The following is a 6,875-nucleotide window of genomic DNA, read 5'->3' as shown; positions in this document are numbered from 1 at the left end:
TGTAACACCAAAGCAAACCCCTGACCCGCTGGGTCGGAGAAGGCCTTGTGGGCAATTTAGAAAAGCCATGGCGTGGCCATTTGGAATACTTCCTGCCTCTCCGGGAATCAAAAATTAGAAAGGACCATGGGTTCTGTATTAACGTACCAAAGGCAGGCAGAATTTTAGCCTTTTAAAGCCTGCCCTGGCCCTATCTCAGCAAGGCAGTGGCACCCCAAGTTCCGTGACATTTCTGCACTCGGCGGCTGACTTCTTCAGCCATCTGTTGCGATGCCCCTGCCAGGTGGCCACTCACTCGCCCCTTCAGTTCAACCCTTGTACCAGAAAGTGTTGCCTTCTTCCTAACCCCTATGGGGGGACCGGGGGGTGACGTGTGTGTGGGGGGGGTAGTGGAAATGGGCAGACCCCACAGGTGCAGCCTCTTCCAGGTCATAATGGGCCTGAGGCAGCGTGGGATTCCCCCGGAAGGGAGGCAGGGTGGCACTACGGCACCGAAGCCTGACGCCGGCGGCCACGTGGATGGTGGGGGACACGTTAGACCGCTGAGATGCAGCCACTGAGAGCCACCCCGCAGCAAGAGGTCTCTCTGGCAGAGCAGGCACTGAGTCCGCAAGTCAAGACAGCTGGGAGGCCTGGGAGACAGAGGCCCTGGATCTCAGGTCCCGGGGTGGGGGCGGGGGGCAGTGCCAGTGCCTGGAGAGAGAGAGAGCCCAGGCTCCAGAGGCCATGATGGGGCCTGGTGGGCAGGGCCGAGGAGGTCAAGGCCGGGTGTGGTGGGGTCCGGGATGAGGGGCTTGGGGTGACGGGCAGGGAGAACGACCCGTTCACTCAGACGTGCCCTCAGAGGAAGGCAGAGGTGCGTTTTGCCTTCCTCCGGCTAGTGGAACGCTCGGCATTTCTTTCCTTCAGAGCTGGGTTGAACCGATATGGCATCTGTTATAGTACGGAGTGCGAGACAGGACAACCTAGAGACCGAATTGAGCCAAGTCATGAGTCCACATTAGCTGGCCAGCGACCACCCCCTGCCCTGTTAGGGTACAGGTACAGAGAATGGCCCCGAGCCGAAAAAAGCAGGAAGGTTTCAGACTATCCTAAGCTAGAGCTCCGTGACTTTAGGCACGGCGGTTGAAACAACACTATACCACCTACTCCGCAGCTGTGTGGTCCGGGACCAGCCTCGGGCCCCCGTTTCGTTTCGGTTACAGTCTTTAAGCGAGCAGGTTTACAGAAACAGATAGCTCCAATTAAGGAACATTCTTTCAGGCGTTAAGCAAGCACAATCAATTTTACGACAGGCAGCTGGAAAGTTTAAACACTTAGTTACAAGTTAATTGCTTTGTTTTATCTCCGCAAGGTACGTATTTCCAATTACAGACCTAGGTCAAGCGGACATCGGTCACCTAGCGAGCAAGCATAAGTTTTCAAGTGGGCCTTTACAGCGTCCAGACAGGCCTCGGTCCAGTTATTGTGCATTCTTTTTGACCACTTGGAAAGCTGCTAGCACCGTTCCGGGCCTCACCTCATTCACGCGGAACTACAGAGTGATGACCTGGGGTGGGTGGGTGGGTGGGTGTGTGTGTGTGTGTGTGTGTGTGCTCCCTCCTGTGGTGGGAAGGGTGATCTGCTCGCCCACCCGGCGTGGTGTCCCCCACCCCTGCCCCATCTTGGCGTTTACAGAAAACAAACACGAACACAAGAGAGGGAGCCGGAGGAGGAGGAGGAACATATGCTGCTATCCAGGTTATCCTGGGAGGCTTCCTAGCCATTTCTGAGGAAACAGTGTCTCCTGGCTGTCTCCCGTAGTTTTATTTATTGACTTATTTATCTATTTTTCCTTTTGGCTTGAACCCATTCTTTTCGTTTCGGCATCTCATCTGACATCCTCTTCTGAGAGGAACCTGGAAACGTTTCCCCGTGTTGCATCTTTTCAGGCTCTGTACGACTGACGAGCATCGTCCCTCTTCAGTCACTGGGCTCTTTGCTAGCCAGGCCTTAATTCTCCACGTTGTAAACCCCAGATCGGATCTCCGCCCGGAGTCCTGTAGAGACCCACCGAATCGATGTTTGGACTGGGATGTCTCGTAGACCTTACCTATTAAAAACCGATCCAGGCCAGGCTTGGTGACTCACGCCTGTAATCCTAGGCCAAGGCGGGGAGGAGGACCGACCGCTTGAGGTCAGGAGTTCGAGACCTGCCTCGGCAAAAGCAAGACCCCCGTCTCTACCAAAAATAGAAAAAAATTAGCCGGGCATGGTGGCACACGCCTGTAGCCCCAGCGATTTGGGAGGCTGAGGAAGGAGGATCGCTGGAGCCCAGGAGTTTGAGGCTTCCAGTGAGTGAACTATGCCCTGCTCCCCCGCCACCCCTCCCCATCATCTCTAACGAAATGACAGTAAAATAAAATAAAATAAAATAAAGCTCAGAAAAAAAAAAAAAAAGTACTATGTAGTGAGACCGATCCTAAGAACACGGGCGCGGGGAAGGAAGTCACTACCACGGTATAAAATTGTATAAACGTTACCCGATTCTGTGTGCGTGCGTTTTCTGAGAAATGACCCCCTTTTGCTATGGGGCCGGGACTGGAGTCCCAGTTTGGGACCATAGGATTCCCCGCACTCGACTCCAGACTGATTCGACCTAGGGTTAGCTCTGTGTAAACACTCTTTAGACGTGGGTGTTTTATGGATTTCTGTCCTTCGGGAGAAACGACTGGCCCGGGTACAGGAGTGAGTGAATGTACCGACCGTCTTCTCCCATCTCTCTCTCTCTCTCTCTCTCTCTCTCCCTCCCACACACAGGCACACGCGCGCGCGCACACACACACACACACACACACACACACACGCCGTTTCCGGGAGCGCCCACTTCATGCGCTTCGGTCCACCGTGACAGATAGTCCAACTGTGAGATCATCGTGAGTGGCTGCGCCTAGGCCCCGCTCTGAACCTCTCCGTACTGTTCGTGTGTCTTCAGCAGGTCCTGCCTCCACCCGTGGCATCTAGCACGGGCCGATGGGTCCCTGTCCTCTCTCCCTGCCGTGGACGCCCCCCTCCGGCCCCCCGCCCCCGGGGGCTCTCTGGTCGACTAGTGGTGGGGAGTGTGCCCGAGGGCTGAGAGACGTGGTCCGAGAGGGGCCGGGAGGAGGCCTGCGACCCAGTGTGTACCCACTCCCGCCCCCACGCTCCCTCCCCCACGAGGGAGCCCGTCCTTTCCAGGCTGACACTTGGATCGGTGGATGACGGGGGTCACCTGGCGGCGGGCGAGCGTTATGGGAAAATCCGGTAGGCGTGTTGCGACGTCCTGCCACAGAGATGGCTCTGGCGACAGCCTCGGGCCGCCCCACCCTGGCCCCCGGCCAGGCCCCGTGAATGTGTTCTCTCTGTCCCTGACTTCTTTCTTTGTTTCACCAGCCGGCGTGCTCTGAGAATGTGAAGTGTATCATAGTTCCACCCTGGGTTTCATGATCCTAAGATAGGAAGGGGTTTTATGATTCCACGACAGAAAGGTTTTCTCATCCTATCATCTCTCCCCCCCCCCCTTTCTTTCTTTCTCTTCCTCCTTCTGCCTTTTCTTTACTTCTTTGTTGTTTCCTTCTTTCAGTCTTCCTGTCTTCCTTCCTGCCTGCCTGCCTTCCTTCCTTCCTTCCGTATTTCTTTCCTCTCTTCCTTTCTCCTGTTATCCTGTGTTTCTATCTCTGTTTTTTCCATCTTTCTTCCCCCTTTCTACTTTCCTACCTTCTTTCTTTCTCATTCTCTCCTTTCTCTCTCCTTCCTTCTTCCTTTCTCTTTCTATACTGTCTCTCTCCTTCCTTCTCTCTATCTTTTTCTCTTTCCATCTTTCCGTGCTCTTTCTTTTTCTCTCTTAATTTCCTTTCTTTTTCTTTTCTTTCTTTCCCTCCTTCTGTCTCTGTCTGTCTTTCTTTCTTTCTTCTTTCTTTCTGCTTCCATCCTTCCTTCCTTTTTCTCATTCTCTTTCTTTCTGCCTGTCTTTTCTTTCCTTATTTCTTCTTTCCTTCTGTCTTTCTGTGTTTCCTATCTCCTTCCTCCCTTCCTTTTTCTTTCTTCCCCGTGCCCTCTTCCTGTCTTTTCTTATTTACTGTTTTCTTCTTTCTGACTTTCTCTCTCTGTTTCTCCGTCTCTTTTCTTTCTGTTCTTTTCCTTTCTCTCCCTTTCTCTCTTTCTGTTTCTGCCTGTCTGTCTCTCGGCTATGTTGTGGTCTGTGCAGAGACGGGTTTGGTGGACGATGTCGGTGGTCGGGCCGACCCATCCTTTCTTTGATCCCAGTGCTAGCCAGGCCGGGGCCTGCTTAGCTTCCAAGATCAGACGAGATTGGGCGCGTTCAGGGTGGCGTGGCCCTAGACTGACCCGTCATTTTTCGATGGCTTCCGTGGGGAGTAGGGGGACTGTGTTTGATGCCCCCGGGGGACCTTCTGGACTCTGAAATGATGGGCTCCAGAGGGTTGCCCCGTGTTTTGCAGCAGACCTCTGGTGGCTGGCGCCGGTTGTGGTCGGGCTCCACCTGGCGGCCGCTTTTCTACAAGTCTCTTGTCCTCTGCATCTTCGGTGCAGCAGGCAAAGCAGGGGACAGTCCCCGATGCGAGCGAGGCTGAGTTCCGGGAAGCAAGCAGCCTTCGCGGGGCCATCTGGTTCGTGCCGGGACGCCGGCTGGGACATCTGGGAGGCAGAGCTTGGGCCTGCAGGGCTGTGTGGCGGGAGGACGTTGTCGCCGCGCTTCCAGGCTCAGCCAGCCAGGCGGCTTGCGGGGCTGCCCGGGCAGGTCGACCAGCACGCTGTGGCCGCTTTGGAGACCCGACCCACCCCGCGGGGACAGGAAGGAGACGGCACACGCGGACGGGAGAGGAGGGTGTCCGGCGACCGGCCGCCGTCCCGTGCATGCGTGTCCCTCTCCCTCGGCCTCGCCTTTCCTACCCATTTTCCCTGGTTCCCGCTCGGGAGGCAGGGACAGCCCTGTGAGTGGCACCCAGTCGTCCGTGGCTTCCTCCGAGTCCTACTCTGGGGGCGCGGACCGGGCCCTGGGTGGCGCGGGTGGCCGGCGAGGGCGACCCCTGTCGGCCCGCGGGCGCTCGTGGGCCGCGGCGGTCCCGTCCCGATGTTTTCTCCTCCACAAGTCCCCGTGCTGGGGCCGGGGACCGGGCCCTGGGTGGCCCTGGGTGGCGCGGGTGGCCGGCGAGGGCGACCCCTGTCGGCCCGCGGGCGCTCGTGGGCCGCGGCGGTCCCGTCCCGATGTTTTCTCCTCCACAAGTCCCCGTGCTGGGGCCGGGGACCGGGCCCTGGGTGGCCCTGGGTGGCGCGGGTGGCCGGCGAGGGCGACCCCTGTCGGCCCGCGGGCGCTCGTGGGCCGCGGCGGTCCCGTCCCGATGTTTTCTCCTCCACAAGTCCCCGTGCTGGGGCCGGGGACCGGGCCCTGGGTGGCCCTGGGTGGCCGGCGAGGGCGACCCCTGTCGGCCCGCGGCCGCTCGTGGGCCGTGGCGGTCCCGTCCCGATGTTTTCTCCTCCACAAGTCCCCGTGCTGGGCCCTGGGTGGCGCGCGTGGACGGTGAGGGCCTCCCTGGCCCTCTACGCCACGGGGGCCGACCAGATGTCCCTGAGTGCCCCTTGTCTGCTGGCGCTGGGGACCTGCTGGGGACAGGTGGCCGTGTCGAGTGTCGTGGGGGCAGGCGTGTTCAAGTGGCTCGGTCCCCGTCTTCCTGCGCGGTGTTTTTGATCACCTCATATCGTCATCTTCCGCCTGCAGGTTAGTACTGACACGCTGTCCTTCGGCGACTGTCGCTGGAGGGGTTGGGCCTCCGCACGCGGACAGGGTTCTGGGTTCCTGGGGATCCAGCGCCCTGCCCTGTTCCCTTTGAGCTGACCGCCTGGGCCCGCGCGCCGGCTCTAGGGCGTCGGAGTGTCCCGACGGTGGTGCCCGCCTCTCGCGTTGGTCTCTTGTCCCCTCGAGAGACGGCACCCGGGGGAGAGGGGGGAGGTTTGCGGCAACCTTCCCCCTTACCCCGCTGGCTCTGTGCCGTTGCGTGTCAGGCGGTCCTCGTCTTTGGGTTGTGCTTGGGAGGCGGGGCTGGCGAGGCTGAAGCGGGCTCCTCCGATCGCTGTCCTCGCCGGCCTGACTGACCTCCCCCAACCCTCCCCGTCCTCGGGGCCTGATCGATGTGGTGACGTCGCGCTCTCCCGGGCCTTGAGCCGCGTGCCAGGCGAGGGACGGTCCATTCATGGTGAATGGTGGCCGCTCTTCTCGTTCTGCCCGCGGGCACCTCACCTCTCCTTCCCCGCCTGTGGGCGGTGCGTGGGAGGCGCGGGTGCGAGACTATCCGGCCCGACCGCGGTCGCCCCGCCCTCGGCCTCGTGGCGTTGGCGGGGGGTCGTGAGTCCTCTTGACGCAGCGGGCAGCCCTCGCTCGCCCTGTGTGGCTGTTGCCTGGCCGGGGTCCCCCCTGCCCGCGACGGACGGGTGCGGGGCCGTGCCGCCCGCCCGGTCGCGCGCCCCGTTTGGCGCGCGGCTGCTGGGTCTGTGTGGCCCTTTTGTGGTGCCCCCGGAGCGCACCGGGTTGTTCTCCAAGGTGCCCGAAACCGAGCGGTGGTTGTCGTCCTCGTTCCCGGCGTCCCCCTCTGGTCGCCGCTGCAGCGTCTGCTGCGTTGGGTACACCCTCGAGCAGCGTGCTTGGGGTTGGGGGGGTCGAGGCGGGCAAGCCTAGAGGCATCCTCCTGCGCTGCGTGGGCGGGCGGGGGGCGTTGTCTCGGCGTCCCCACGATGTGTGCGTGGCGGACTTCGAAAGGCGAGCGCACGGCTTGTGCTCTTCCCACCCTGCCCGAGGGGGGGTGGTTGCACGGTCGTGTGGGCGATCGTGGTGGGGCTGGGCC

The sequence above is a fragment of the Eulemur rufifrons genome, chromosome 20 (assembly GCF_041146395.1).
Source record: "Eulemur rufifrons isolate Redbay chromosome 20, OSU_ERuf_1, whole genome shotgun sequence".
Lineage (NCBI taxonomy): Eukaryota > Metazoa > Chordata > Mammalia > Primates > Lemuridae > Eulemur > Eulemur rufifrons.
The sequence above is the reverse complement of the archived record's forward strand: the minus strand, read 5'-3'. Positions refer to the sequence as shown.